Source organism: Nycticebus coucang, chromosome X, assembly GCF_027406575.1.
Source record: "Nycticebus coucang isolate mNycCou1 chromosome X, mNycCou1.pri, whole genome shotgun sequence".
NCBI lineage: Eukaryota > Metazoa > Chordata > Mammalia > Primates > Lorisidae > Nycticebus > Nycticebus coucang.
This window is the reverse complement of record NC_069804.1, coordinates 123,644,973-123,660,402: the sequence shown is the minus strand read 5'-3', so window position 1 is coordinate 123,660,402 and position 15,430 is coordinate 123,644,973. Positions and strand designations below refer to the sequence as shown.

At 42.2% G+C, this 15,430-nt stretch overlaps 1 pseudogene; it reads left to right on the top strand.

The window, feature by feature from the left end:
* The first annotated feature begins 6,739 nt into the window (after nucleotides 1-6,739).
* LOC128578529 (periphilin-1-like) lies at nucleotides 6,740-7,438 on the top strand (annotated as a pseudogene).
* The last annotated feature ends 7,992 nt before the right edge of the window (nucleotides 7,439-15,430 follow it).

The window sequence follows — 15,430 nt, the reverse complement described above, 5'->3', positions numbered from 1 at the left end:
TTTTCACCGTTGCCTCTTGCTGTCCTCATAGTTGGGGAGGTGTCTCTCCAAGATTAGATCCCAGTGGGATCACTCTATTGTTGCTGGATCTTTGTAGGGAGTGACCCTGTGTAGTTCCTCTGGGGCTGCTCCAGCTAGGGAGTTCTGGTTGTGGAAGCAGCTGCGGCGTGTGACACACCCAGATCCAGCAACAGGGCGGGAGGCAGTGCGCATGGTTCTGGGAGTGCCTGGTGCCCAGTGACTTGGCACAGAGAGCCCAAGGCTCCAGCAGTCTTTGGCCAGGAGAAGGGCTCTGTGTAGAGGCAGGGAGGACTCCAGAGGGCACGCGGCTACCAGTATCCCTGGCCAGATGAGCAGGCCAGTGTGGAGGCTGGGAGGACACAGGAGGGAGGATGCAGTGTTGCACGGCTCCCACAGTGCCTGGTCAGGGCATGCAGAGGCCTAGTTGGTGCAGGGTCTTATGGAGGTCCAGGCAGCACCAAGCCCAGAAATTTGAGGTTGCTATGAGCTGTGACACCACGGCACTCTACCCAGGGCAACAGCCCGAGCCTCCAGTGTGCCAAAACCATCTCACTCTGCCCCTAAGGGTTAAGGCTGTAAGGCAGCTCAGTCCCTGCCTTTAGGCTACTCAGTCACTAGGTTACTAGGTCCCACCCAATTTTTGCTCTGGGACCCTGAGGGCGGAGTTTGCTCTGGCAGTTCTCTCACAGAATGGCTCCTTGCAGCCCAGCTCAGTGGCTCTGTCTGGGGCCCCAGACAATGCCCAAAGTTCTCCGCACTCCTGTTTAAGCTCTCCCCAAGGCAGTTCAACTGAGTGCCAAGTCCAAAAACACCGAAACAGTTCACAGGTAAGGCCTTTCCGGTTTGCAGTCTCACTGCTGGTTGTACTTACGGTTGCCAGCGTGATTAGGTCGATTGAACACATGCAACCACTTGCCAGTTTTCCACTGTTTTTGTCCTCCTCTTGGGGTCCAGAAGTCCCTTGCTGACTCCCTGTATCCTCAAAGGGATGATTATAGGCAGATCCCACCAGCCAGAGATGTCTGGATTCTTATCTCCCCAGACTCACCATGCCCAGTTGCAGGGAAGCTGTTACTCAGCCACCATGTTTAATCCAATCCTCAATTTTTTTTTTTTTTTAGTCACACCTGTCACCCTGGGTAGAGTACCTTGGCATTATCCTAGCTCATAGAAACCTCAAACTCTTGGGTCAAGAAATCCTATTGCCTCACCCTTCCACGTAGCTGGGACTACAGGCACCCACCACAATGACCAGCTAGTTTTTCTATTTTGGATAGGATCAGTTTCTAGCTCTTCCTAAGGCTGGTCTTAAAGTTCTAAGATAAGCAATCCGCCCACCTTGGGCTCCCAGAGCATTAGGATTATAGGCAGGAGCTACTGAGCCTGGCCAAGAATAGATGTTTGAATGATTCTGTTAATGATGTGTCAATATTTTATTAAATATGCAATTCCCTTCCTAGTTAATAAGCTTGGTTTACGACAAAAGGCAATTTTAGTTATTTACTTAATTACTTATATATTTTTTGAGACTGAGTCTCACTCTGTACCTCTGGGTATAGTGCATGGCATCATAGCTCACAACAACCTCAAACTCTTGGGCTCAAATGATCCTCTTGCCTCACCCTCCCATGTAGTTGGCAGTATAGACACCCACAACAATGCTCAGCTAGTTTTTCTATTTTTAGTAGAGTTGGGGTCTTGTTCTTGCTCAGGCTGGTCTCAAACTCCTGAGCTCAAGCAATACACCCTCCACAACCTCTCAGAGGGCTAAGATTACAGGTGTGAGCCACTTCACCCTGCCACCCCTTCCAACTTCAGTGCAGGAATTTGGGACAAAAATTATTCTATTTCAATTAATTACTCAATCTTATCTTCTATTTCTATCATTCTATTTCAATTAATTACTCAATCTTATCTTTATACTGTCAAATGCCAGAACTCTTTTTTTTTTTTTTGCAGTTTTTGGCTGGGGCTGGGTTTTAACCCACCACCTCTGGTATATGGGGCCGGCACCTTTCTCCTTTGAGCCACAGGCCACGTCCTCTCTCTTTCTTCTTCTTCTTCTTTTTTTTTTTTTTAGACAGAGTCTCAAGCTATTACCCTGGGTAGAGTACTATGGAGTCACAGCTCACAGGAACCTCAAAATCCTGGGCTTAAGCAATTCTCTTGCCTCAGCTTCCCAAGTAGCTGGGACTACAGTCGCCTGCCCCAATGCCCAGCTATTTCTTTGTTGTAGTTGTCATTGTTGTTTGGCAAGCCTGGGCTGGATTCGAACCAATCAGCTCTGGTGTAGGTGGCTGGCGCCCTACCTGCTGAGCTAAAGGCACCAAGCTGAGGAAGGTTTTTTTTTTTTTTTTTTTTTTTGAGACAGACTCTCACTATGTCACCCTCGGTAGTGTGTTGTGGCCCCACAACTCACAGCAACTTCAAACTCTTGGGATTAAGTGATTCTCTTGTCTCAGCCTCCCAAGTAGCTAGGACTATGGGTGCCTACCAGAACAACTAACTATTTATTTGTTGTTGTTGTTGTTGTTGTTGTTGCAGTTGTCATTGTTGTTTAGCAGGCCCTGGCTGGGCTGCCAGCCTCAGTGTATGTGGCCAGGTATGTGACCCTACCCACTGAGCTATGGGCGCCACCTCTTCACACTCCAAATTTCCCACATTTTCTTTGTAACCTGCTCTCTGGTTACATCTGAGCAGAGTGGCCCATCATATGCATAGAAGGAACAGTCACAAGTAATACCTCTTTGTTTCTCTCTACCTGCATCTTCTTCTACGGCAATGGTTCTCAAACTGTGGGTCATGAACGACCCTTTCACAGGGGTTACCTAAGACCATCCTGCATATCAGATATTTACATTACGATTCATAACAGTAGCAAAATTACAGTTACGAAGTAGCAACGAACATAATTTTATGGTTTGGGGTCACCACAACATGAGGAACTGTACTAAAATGTCGCGGCATTAGGAAGGTCACACTTGTGACCATACAAGTGTCCATAGCTGCTGTAGTGTCCTGCACACCCTGGCTCTACTCCTGTTGTCACTGGGGCTCTTTCTTCCAGATCCAGGGCCACCGCATTCAATTGCAGAGACCCAGTGCACCCCAGAAAGCCTCTCTGTCTGGTGCCGTTCCCCCTACAAGGGTAACACATTGAAGAGCTGAATGTTGAGCTAAAAACTGTTGTGACCATCTACAGGGCAGGTTGTATCTTTTGAAGGAACTGGTCAACTTTAATAAATGTTCCTTTAACATGACTTTCTGCCTTCATGTGGTGCCACTGACTGTCATTAAAGGGAGTGACTTAACTGCATTTTGACTTCACAAGGACCATTCTCCACATCAAAGGAAAAGGTCAGTTCAGTGGGAGCATGCAGCTGAAATGATAAAGTCTCCACAAAAACACCAAAGGAGGGCGGCGCCTGTGGCTCAGTGAGTAGGGCGCCATCCCCATATGCCGAGGGTGGCGGGTTCAAACCCAGCCCCGGCCAAACTGCAACAAAAAAATAGCTGGACGTTGTGGCGGGCGCCTGTAGTCCCAGCTGCTCAGGAGGCTGAGGCAAGAGAATTGCGTAAGCCCAAGAGTTAGAGGTTGCTGTGAGCTGTGTGACGCCACGGCACTCTACCCGAGGGCGGTACAGTGAGACTCTGTCTCTCCAAAAAAAAAAAAAAAAAAAAAAACCAAAGGAAACTCTGGTCTTAAGAAAGAAACTTACTTCAGCAGTAAATTCTCCATAGAAAGTAGGGAAATGAAGATATGAAGTCTTCGTAACATTTGAGATCTGTCTATCTCTAAAATGGCATAATAGGGCATTGCTATTGAAGGAAGCTTAAGTCCAAAATGGCTCTCATCTTTGACATGGACGGCTTTTTTCTTCAGGGTTAGCAGTGTGCGCTGCCTCCCTCCCTGAGTGTGGGCATGGAGTTGGGGTCAGGGTCGATGTCGGGGTTGGCGTCAGGGTGGAGACAGGGTTGTCAGCATTGGCATCGCGTCGGGGTTGGCATTGGCATTGCATTGGCATCAGAGTCGCCCTTGGTCTGTTGTTGGCAGCGTGTCAAAATTGGGGTCAGGGTCGCAGGGGTTGGGGTCAGCACAGGTTCAGCTTCAGTGACATCGCTGCTGGCATCGCATTGGGGTCAGGTCAGCATCAGTGTTGCGGTCGGGGTTGGCCACACATCAGCGTTGGAATCCAGGTGGGTTTGGGGGCCTACGGGTGGGGGTCGCGTTGGTATTGGCGTCCTAGGTGAGGTTGGTGTCGCGTTGGGGTTGGCGTCAGAGTTGGGCGCCTGTCTGGGTGGGGACCCTAGGGCTCCTGCACTGTCTGCCCTGGGCCTAGCATGGGTTGGGCACCTGCCTCCTGTGGGCCACAAGTGTGACCAGAACAACGTGTTGTGGCTCTGAGAGACCGCTGGGCCAGTGCGCAGCTCCTCGCAGCCTAGTCTGGTACAGGGCAGCCCCCTATTATGCCATTTTAGAGATAGAAAGATCTTAAATGTTATGGCAGAATCCTCTGAGGATTAGCCTTGGTATTGGTATCTAATTTTCATCAAGAGAATCACTTGGTATCTAATTTTCATAAACTATTTTTGAAAAGGAAGTCCATGAACACATTGGTCCCCAATCCACATTTGTAACTCTTATCATCCATCATGACTTTATTCACACTACATTTTTCTAGGTGGAATTACTTTCCAGTTGTAAGTCATTGCCCACTACTCTTTTTTTCCTATTTTACAAGCCCATTCCCAAGGACTTATTTCTATTCAAATTGGGTTTTCGAATCACATCTATATTTCCACCTCTGAAATCTCCTTACTTCTTCATTTCTTCAAGCATACTTTACAATGTTGAATTCTGAACTGTTACATCCCTAGAAAGGGAGCCAACAGTCCTTTATAGACTATTCCCTGAAGATAAGTATTGCCCAAGTACTGCTCTGGCCAAAATAATCAAGAAAATGTTAAACATTGTTAAGAAACATTCTGGGGAAAACCACTAACCAGTCATCCTATTTTTAAAAAATCCTTGAGGTGTCTGTAGCTGGGTTATTTTTATAGCTTTGGTGTGTGTACAAGACAGAAATAATAGAGTTGGAGAAGATCCCTAAAATGTTACTTAAATAAGGGAGACACAAAGCAAGGTGGGAGACAGGTTTTCATAAAATGACAATGTTCTTAATGAACCTGGCTAAAGGTGAGTCTCATCGAAGAGCTGCCTGGCTGCCAGATTTTGATATTGGTGTCTTGCCAGAGCATATGTGCCAGTTTCTTCTCTAGTGGCCCCAGTCTTGGGCTGACGCTTGACTCTTCCATTTCCTCTGAGTTGCTTGGCTGAAATTTCTTCTATCTCACACATCCTGGTTTAACAGAAGCTTCTTACTTAGTAGGAGCTTCTCATTACAGTAGGAGATTGTCAGGATGTCCTTGTGTATAAGTAAGGGACAGGTAAACAGTCTTAAAGAACTTGAAAGCTGCTTCATAATAGTTCCAGTTTGATTCTTTTCTAGGCCAACTGACATACTTTGTAGGCACCATGGGTCTCAACCAAGTGGTGTGCATCATATCACCCAGGGAACTGTGAAGCTGTGGATCATATTTGCCACTTAATTTCTGTATTGTGTGAAATTGGAATGTCATCTGTCCATTTCCCTAATATTGAAGACAACTAAACACACAATGAAAATATATCAGTTTATAGAAAACAGCTTTTGTTTTAGTGATACATTTAAATATTCTGACTGGATGACATCTAACGTTGAACACACTCAGAAATCAAGGTTGGCTTTGGTTGCCATGAAGCACAGGCAAATATCCACTAAAATAAGCAGCTCCATTAGGCTAGGCCAACCTCCATGCTTTACCATTCTGCTTCTCCAGCTCTCTACTTACAATATTTAGCTTAGTTAAACCGTTTTCATGCAAACCTTGGCATACACATCACTACTTATTCAGGAGGAAAAAAATCTCAGCCATTCTTCAAGAATATATGCTTTTACTCCTCTCTCTCTGACCTAAAAATTCTTTCCCTTTTTATTTTTACCAATTCTGCCAAGTAACTCCAAGCTTATTTCCCTAGAAGAGAGAGAGCTGCTGCTAGTCCATAACACACCTTTGTGTGATTTATAAAAAGACACTCTAGCATTACAGCCTCAGACCATGATGAACAGAGCATGGGTGGAATATCAGCTGCATTTCATTTCTCTCATTCAGGTGCCTTTGTGTGGTGAACAACATGGCAGCTGTGAGACTAATGATGCTAAACAGATTTAATTTGGGGGGAAAATTCTCATGCCTCAATAATGATTTAAAAAACCACAAGTACTGGCTTGGCGCCTGTAGCTCAGCAGCTAAGGCACTAGCCACATATAGCAGAGCTACTGAGTTCGAATCAAGCCAAGGCCTGCCAAACGACAATGACAACAACAACCAAAAAATAGCTGAGCCTTGTGGCGGGGGCCTGGAGTCCCAGCTACTTGAGAGGCTGAGGCAAGAGAATTGCTAAAGCCCAAGAGTTTGAGGTTGTTGTGAGCTGTGACGCCACGCACTCTAGCCAAGAGGACATAATGAGACTCTGCCTCAAAACAAAACAAAACGCTTCCTGAAACCGGGTGCATTGTGATGTCATCGTGCGCGCCGGAAGAACCTGTTGCTTGCGATAGCCGTGGGCAGCGGCCCACAAGTCTCTGGGCAGCCTGGACTTAACGGCTTATGGGCGGCCCGGACTCATGGCTTATAGAAGAGATGAAATGTGGTCAGAGGGACGATTTGACTATGAAAGCTCTCCTTTCAAGAGAACGAGTCAGTCTTTCCATCAGCCTCAAGGTAGAAAGTCCAGACGTGTTGATGTCTCCTACAAACGGCAGCATGAAAGAAAGACAGAAACAGATAAGGAGAGGCCTGTACGATCTTTGAAAACATCAAGATACTTCACCCTGCTTTTATTCAGCGGTTTTGTCATCCAAGGTGTTAGTCAAACCTCGTAGGCTAACGGAAAAAGAACTTGCGGAGACTGCTAGAAAGTGGGCTGCTGAAAAGCGAGAGAAGTCAGATGACAGTAACTTGCCTGAAATTTTGGAGTAAGAAGCGAGATCCACAGCACCGTCATTCATTTACCAGCCAGAAGAACCTGAGGCAAATGCAGCATATGACATAGTTATATGAAGACGAGCTAACCCATCGCTTTAAAGCAATAGCATTAAAAGCCAAAGAGATTGAACAGACTTATCGACAAGACTGTGAAACTTTCTGGAGGGTAGTTAAAATGCTGATTGAAAAAGATCCTTCATTAGAAAAGTCTATACAGTTTGCGCTGAGGCAGAATTTACATGAAATACGTGAGTGGTGTGTTGAAGAACTCAAGTATTTCATTGAAAAGTACGATACTTCAACTCAAGAGTTTGGAGAGCCTTTTTAGATTTCTAGCTCAGGCAAAAAGTTTCTATGTTTTTGTTTTTTTTTCCCTCCCTGAATTGCATAAATCCTTAATATATGGACGTTTTGTGATGAAGACAAATAACTTTATGATGGCTGACCATACTTCCTGTATCAAATAAACGTCTAAAACAGTCTATTTAAAATATTTTAATTAGAATTTTTTCTACATGTAGAGCGTCTTAATCCATACTCACCTTTTTTTTTTCTCCCTAAAATGATGGTCAATTAAATTTTCAAGCTTTGAAAAAGCAGTCCTGAAGAATAGCTTTCTGTACCTACTCATGTTCTGCAGTCTTCCAAGTATGTAATCATTTGGTCACAGGAGTGTAATTTACAGGCTAGAGATCATTCTACTTAAATAGTAGTAGTCTGTTTGCATTTCATAGTGAATGATACCATGTGAGAATTCTGAGTTGTGATTTTATTGACTTGTTGCTTGGTTTTCTTAAGCTTTGTAACTTTTATGTGTTAAAGTACTAAAGTAATAAACTGAATGCTTTAGGATCGTACAGAATTTTTGAGAATAAGTCTCATTCAGTAATAATATAGACCCTTAAATCTCTGACATACACCTCAGAATTAAAAGCCTTTTTTCCCAAGATTCAGCATCTTTTATTAATCCTGAAACTCCTGAGTCTTCTCACTGATGTGGGAGACTTAAACAATATTATTTAATAAAAGTGAAAGAAGGTGTAATTTCTATGGAGATTATGGATATCTTAAAGTTGATATTTCTGACCAAAAGAAAAAAAAATTAGACTTTTATTTTTTCATAGGCCCAGTAGTAGGGTGGAGTTGTGTTTTTTTCACAGGCCCATACTTTTCACCACAAGAAAGATGTCCATGATTACACTATGTATATATTATTTCCTTTTTATCTCTGTAGTTGAGTGAGTGCTTTGTTCTGCCCTTTAGAGGTCCTTAGCCTTTCAGAAGTTTTCTTCAAAGAAACAAAGCAGTAGGTAGTATGCCCAATTCAGTGATCCTTTCCAAGAAGTCTGTGTAAACAGTCCTTCATGAGTAACCCATCCAAATCACGGGTTAGTTGAGAATCTAAGTGGGACAATAAGGATGTTCCATTTGCTTCCTGAACACTTCAGCAGCCCAGTTGCATTGAGCCAAAATACACAGTTATGTGGCATTACTTAGTGAGGAAACCTTTAAAAAGTTTGTTATTGCTACCCAATTTCATTACCCTCCCAAACTCTTTTTATTTTCTACTCTCTTTTCCCTCAAATTCTGGTGTTATTTTTAGTGGCCCCCTACTGATAATATCTAAAGAGCTACATAAAAATTATATGAAAAATGGAAATAGCAGTACAAATAATTTTAACAGATCCCATAACAGGTGCCTTAAAGTATGTGTTATGCTGTCCAGAGATCTAAAAACTAATTGAGGGCAACAATTATTTTTTAAAATTTCCTAAGTGAGACTACCTTAAATATTTTTGCCAGTTAGATGTTAACTTACCTAACCTTAGGCCAAACTAAGTCCCACATATCAACTATAGTATTCTGCCTTAATGGCAGTGATTTTCATTATCCACTTTGGATAAACTAAGAAAATACTGAACTTGTTTTCCCTCTTTCCCCAGCAATGCTTTTCTTTTCCTCAAATATTCTAGTCCCAGCATTCATTATCTTTAGTCAAGATGTCACAAGTTTAAAAATAAAACTTAAACCACCAAAGGCAAAGGAGTTGTTCACTTTGTTGAAATTCATTAAGTTAGATAAGTCTTACAAACAAATGCATTGAACCGTGGGTTCAACAGATACTTTCCTCCTCTCCCTATCCCCCAAATTACAGTTAGCATTTAAAGCTGTTTATAGCTTGTCATCAGCATTATTCTGGTAGGCTTCTCAGTGTTAAACTGTTTAGAGCTTTTTTTAAGCTCTTTAAAGTCTAATTTTAAAATAGATAATTCTGGTATATACCAGAATGTGTATTTTACAAAATTGTTCTTGAATAAAAAGATTTGTTTGTAAATTATCCATTGTTTTTGAATATATCCAATAGATGTGATAAAATTTTCATTGTCTTACCATAAAGCCTTGCTGATCTACAGGGGGAACACAGATACTGTAAAGCTTTTTGTGAATTTTAAAATGCAAAATAAAGCAACCATGTCTGAATAAAAAAAAAAAAAAACACAAGTACTCTGAGGCCATTTTCAAACTCAATAGATAAGTGTACCATAAGCTATGATGAAGTGTCTGGGCCAGGGGAATGGCACTAGGTGTGACAAAAATATGCTGAGGAGTGGAGGTTTTCCAGCCTGTTCTGAAGAGGTAGGAGGCCTGGGGCAGAGGTTGGCACAGAATATGGGCTCAGACAACTCATATAATTCATAGAACACTAATTTCAAATACTTTCATTCTCCCTCCCTCCTCCGGAATTAGCCAGAGAAGAAGCAAATACTCTAATAATGCAAGGTGCAACAATTTTACCTCTCCAGGTTTTGTTTTTTCTTTGGTTTGCAGTTTTTGGCCCACCCTGGGTTTCAACCCACCACCTCCAACATATGGGGCCAGCACCCTACCCCTTTGAGCCACAGGTGCCACCCATTTTTTTCTTTTTTGAGACAGAGTCTCACTTTGTTACCCTTGAGTGCCTTGGCCTCATAGCTCACAGCAACCTCAATTTCTTGAGCTCAAACGATCCTCTTACCTCAGCGTCCTGAGTAACTTGGACTGCAGGCGCCCACCACTATGCCCAGTTAGTTTTTCTATTTTTAGTAGGGAAAGGTCTTGCTCTTGCTCATGGTGGTCTCGAATTCCTGAGCTCAAACAATCCACCCACGTGGGCCTCCCAGTGTGCTGGGATTACAGGTGTGAGCCACTGTGCCAGGCCTAGCAACCTTAAACTCTTGAGCTCAAGCAATCCTCTTGCCTCAGCCTCCCAAGCAGTTGGGACTATAGGCCCCTGCCATAACACCCAGCTAGATTTTTACAGAAAGGTCTCATTCTTGCTCAGGCTGGTCTTGAACTCCTGAGCTCAGGCAATCCATCCACCTCAGCCTCCCAGAGTACTAGGATTACAGGTGTGGGCCACCCTGCCTGGCCAAATTATTTTACTTTTTACATTTCATGCCCTGAGAGATCCTACATGAAATGAAATGTCAGCCATATGCTTTGAGTACTTTTCTTATGAACCCATTTATTTTACTATATCTTTAATTTGCTTAAAGTTACCCCTCTATAGTGATTTATGTGACCCATTATTTAGAGTTAATCAAGTAGGACAAGTTGGGCTGTAATAGTATATTTTCTGGAAAGTTGTGTAAATTGTGCCCTGTTCTTTTGATGCCGTCATCTACTATCTTCTTCTTCTTTTTTTTTTTGAGACAGAATCTCACTTTATCACCCTCAGGAGAGTGCTGTGGCATCACAGCTTACAGCATCCTCCCGCTCTTAGGCTTAGGTGATTCTCTTGCATCAGCCTCCTAAATAGCTGGGACTACAGGCCCCTGCCACAGCGCCTGGCTATTTTTTTGTTGCATTTTGATTGGGGCCAGGTTCAAACCCACCACCCTTGTTATATGGGGTGGCGCCCTATTTAATAAGTCACAGGCGTCGCCCCATCTAATATCTTCTAATACCATCACCTAAGTGATTAGGTTTCAACAAATGAATTTTGGGGAGGATACATTCAGACCACAGCATGTAATAAACATGCCTGCTTATCTGAGAGATTTACCACCAGTTGAGCTAACCAATTTTCCATAGAAGTGAGAAGAAAGGTGAAATCATTAGTAGAGTTCCCATGCTTTACTTCTTGGGATAAAAGTACAGGGAATGCTTCTTGTAAAATCGTTTGCTTCTGAAACGAATTTATGGCTTTCACATGAAAGCTATAACCCAGTTATAACCTAAGAATATGGGGAAGGGGGAAAGGGAAGGGAGGGTGGAGAGAGGTGGGCGGAGGGAGGGTGATTGGTGGGATTACACCTATGGTGCATCTTACAAGGGTATATGTGAAACTTAGTAAATGTAGAATGTAAATGTCTTAACAATAACTAAGAAAATGCCAGGAAGGCTATGTTAAACAGTGTGATGAAAATGTGTCAGTCTATAAAACCAGTGTATAGTGCCCCATGATCGCATTAATGTACACAGCTATGATTTAATAAAAAAAAAAAATAGAAAAAATTGTTTGCTTCTAATCACAAGTTGTAGAGTCAGACATGACATGGAATCATCCTACACACACACCCCTAGTCCTGCATTATGAGCCAAATGATCTTGGACAAAGGTTACTTATTTCATGTTTATCTTTTTCATCTGAAAATGGGAAAAAGGAGTTATTAGCATTAAATGAGATTAATAAAGATCCTAGTACAAAGCTTGCCATAAAAAAAGAACTCAAAGAGTGTTTGTAGTAGTTGCCATTTTATTCCTTCCTCACAAGAACCCTCCCCACATCATGGAATTTTGCCACTGTGATTACATTCAAATTTGAAAGACGAAAAAAAAGAGAGTAGATAGCCATCCATTAGTAGCTTTATATTAAAGATTGTAAAGGCCTAAGATTATAATAAAGGAAGGGTGATATATCTTCAGTCATGAACTGACTCTTAATAAAATACCTCTTTAAAAAAAGAGCTCCACCCAGAGGACAAGACCATGGCAGGGCAAGCACCAGAATCTAGATTGGGGTTGACAAACTGCAACCTGCAGGCCCAATTTCTTACTACTTGCTCTTAGAAATAAAATTTTATTGGCACACCCTCAAGCTTGTTTATTTTCTATGGCTGCTTTGGTACTACAACAACAGAGATGAATAGTTGCAACAAAGACCGTATGGCCTGGCCAGGCGCAGTGGCTCACGCCTGTAATCATAGCATGCTGGGAGGCTGACGTGGGTGGATTGCTTGAGCTCACAAGTTCAAGACCACCCTGAGCAAAAGTGAGACCCCCCCATCTCTATTAAAAAAAAAAAGAAGAAGAAGACAAATTGAGGCAAGAGGATCTCTTGAGCCTAAGTTGGAGGTTACTATGAGCTATGATGCCATGGCACTCTACCCAGGGCGACAGCTTGAGACTCTGTCTCAGAAAAAAAAAAAAAAAGAAAAAAAGATTGTATGGTGTATATGCCAAAAGCGCTATCCATCTGGTCATTTACAGACAAAGTATACTCACACCTAACTTAGGATATTCCTTAGGATCTAATGTTGTTTCACATGACATCCTTTCCAGAAGACTCCATATTATTTTAAAATTTTTTAAAAAGCTTAAATATAGTTAGTTATAGGCCTACTCCATTTCACCTACAAAATAGGATGTATTCTAAGGAACGGTGCTGAGGGTATGAAAGGTAACACCACCCTGGACAGCTTTACATTAATTTACACCTTAGTGCATGTGACCCTATGGCATAGATCTAGAGGCAAAATAGTAAAAGCATTATTGATTCTCAATTTCAAGAGCTGTTTGTTGATTTAAACTGAAAATTAATATCCTCAAACTTTCTGTGACACTTCCTAAGAAACCTTTTGGTTATTCAGACCACATGACCAATTATTTTTAGAACTGTGTGGCATGGGCCAGGCATGGCGGCTCATGCCTATAATCCTAGCCCTCTGGGAAGCCAAGGAGGAAAGATGGCTTGAGCTCAGGAGTTCAAGACCACCCCGCAAAATGTGAAACTCCATCTCTACTAAAAATAGAAAAATTAGCCCAGAGTTGTGGTGGCTGCTTGTAGTCCCAGCTACTTGGCAGTCTGATGCAGGAGGATCGCTTGAACCCAGGGAGGTATGATGATGCCATTGCCCTTTAGCCTGGGCACAGAGTGAGACTCTATTACAGGGGGAAAAATGGTGGCATGATTTAAATACTGAGGCAAATTTAGTCACCTGGTACTTCAAAACATCTAAATGTATGAAAGAAGAAATATACATACTGTCACCTTTCGCTATTCAGATTCTGTCTGGCTTCTTTGATTTGTTTATAATATTTTTGGTAATGTTTAACTTAAATTTCTTTTATGGTAGATTGAAGTGCTTTGTTCTCCTTTCAATGACATGATGTGCTTTATCAAACTAAAATGTGAGGCAGGCATGGTGGCAAGCACCTGTAGTCCCAGCTATTAGGAAGAGTTCAAGGCTATGGCATACAGTGATCCTGCCTGGGAATAGCTCATGGCACTCCAGCCTGGGCAACATAGTGAGACCTTGTCTCTTAACAAAGAAACAAACACAAACAAAAAAAAAAAAAAAAAAGAAAGAAAGAAAGAAAAAAAAATGAACTAAAATTTGGCCTGAGAAAGCCTTCATACTGGAATACTTGAGTTCTTACATAGAACCATAACCTGAGTAGTTAAGCAAACTGAAAACCTAACTCAGATTCTGCTTCTGTAACAATAGCTGAGTCTCAGCCAATCACAGCAGCTATATTTCAACCATTCACAGGCGACCAAGTATTTAAACTTTGTCCAAATAAGGCAAATGGGAAAGCTGTTAACTAATCCAGCTGTTCCTATATCACTTCCCTTCTCTGTATATCACTTTCCTTTTTCCATCTGTAAATCTTTTTCGTCCATGTGGCAACCCTAGACTCTCTCTTAAATATTACAAAGAAATGTTCTAACTCTGTGGGGTGCCTGATTCTTGAATCATTTTTCCCCTTTTTTCTTGCTCAGTTAAATGCTATTAAATTAATTTTGTCTAAAGTTTTTCCTTTGTCTTTTCTTCCCTTTTTTTCTTTTTTTTTTTTTTGAGACCCCATCTCTACTAAAATAGAAAAACTAGCTGGTTGTGGTGGTACATGCCTGTAGTCCCAGCAACTCATGAGGAGGAGGCAGGAATATTGCTTAAGCCTAAGAGTTGAGGTTGGTGTGAGCTATGATGACACCACAGCACTCTATCAAGGGCAGCCTATGACTAGCTATTTTTTTTCTGTTTTTAGTAGAGATGGGGTCTTGCTTTGCTCAGGCAGGTCTCCAATTCCTGAGCTCAAGGGATCCTCCCATCTTGGCCTCCCAGAGAGCTAGGATTACAGGCAAAAGCTACTTCACCCAGCCTGAAGTTTTTCTATTAAACGGATTTAATTCACATACTATACTGTTCATCCACTTAAACAGGCAATGTAATGGCTTTTAGTTTATTCATAAAATTGTGTAACCATCACCATAATCTGTTTGAGAACATTTTCATCATCTCAAAAAGGAGCTCCATACCCCTTAACAGTCACTCTCCATTTCCTTTAAATTCTTCCCTGGAGCCCAAGGCAACCACTAATCTAATTTTTGTCTCTGGGATTTTAACTTTTGTGCATTTTAGATAAATGAAATCATATAATATGTGGTATTTGGTTACTAGGTTTTTTTACTAAGCACTGTGTTTCCAAGGTTCATCCCAGTACAATACAGTCAATCTCTTTTTAAAGTCACATTTTGCATATTTAGTAGACATAGACCCACATATTTAACTATCAGCATTCTTGGAAGAATAAATAGTGATAGCATTTTAAAATGTGATTTTAGATTCTCTCTGTCACACACATGTAGGATGAAACTTCTAAATTCACTGACATCTGGCCTCACATATTTGGAAACCAATCAAACATAATAGATTGGATATGATTGTTTCTTTATGAGTCTAGTTAGTGGTGTGGAGAATTATTGATAATCCCTTATGAATTTTTGTTTTCAGAGATGAAGTTTCACGTGTTGTCCAGGCTGGCCTCAAACTCCAGGGCTCAAGGGATCCCCCACCTATGTCCTTATGAATTTTGAAATATGCTTTATTGCCGCACCCCCGGCATCTAGCCGGGGTGAAGTGGCGCTGTCCGCATTATAAAATGCGTGAGTAGGTGGTATGTGCTCCCCGGAGCGAAACCCCCAGCCCCCCTGGTTTGCGACAGCAGCGCATAAGTTGCCTAGCATGCCTTTGTTTGAACGTAATGACTCACGAGGTGCGGCATAAAAGCCTAAAAAACCTTTGCTCTGAAACCTGTCTGTTCAGTTGGATGCCTG